This window comes from Capsicum annuum, chromosome 5, assembly GCF_002878395.1.
Source record: "Capsicum annuum cultivar UCD-10X-F1 chromosome 5, UCD10Xv1.1, whole genome shotgun sequence".
Classification (NCBI taxonomy): domain Eukaryota; kingdom Viridiplantae; phylum Streptophyta; class Magnoliopsida; order Solanales; family Solanaceae; genus Capsicum; species Capsicum annuum.
The window spans coordinates 125,091,077-125,091,530 of record NC_061115.1 but is presented as its reverse complement, the minus strand read 5'-3'; the positions used below and the strand labels follow the sequence as shown (position 1 = coordinate 125,091,530).

The window sequence follows — 454 nt, the reverse complement described above, 5'->3', positions numbered from 1 at the left end:
GTTGCTTTTATATTTTAAAATTTCAAAATAATCATTTCAATAATTTTGATATTAATTATTATTTATTTTACAAATAAAAATTAAAAAAAAATAACAAAATCGACCACTTGTGGTTGATTTTCTTAAAATATATATATAATTAAATAATTAAATTAGTTTTAAAAAACCGACCACATGTGGTCTATTTTTAATTAAAATAAAAAGAAAATAATTTTAAAAAATCAATCACTTGTGGTCGGATTTTAATTAACATAATAAAAAATAAAATAAAACCGACCACATGTGGTCAATTTTTTATTAAAATAAAAAAAATTTTAAAAATCGACCACTTGTGGTCGGTTTTGAAATTAAAAAAAATAATTATTTTTAAAAAATAATTATATAATTTAATATTTACTTTATGTAATCTAATTATTATTATTAGTAAAAATAATATATTAGATTATATATATAA

The 454-nt window shown here is 15.0% G+C and overlaps 1 pseudogene; it reads right to left on the bottom strand.

Annotated features, from left to right (window-relative positions):
* Window positions 1–454, bottom strand: part of LOC124898532 — an 8,234-nt pseudogene that overhangs the window by 3,494 nt on the left and 4,286 nt on the right.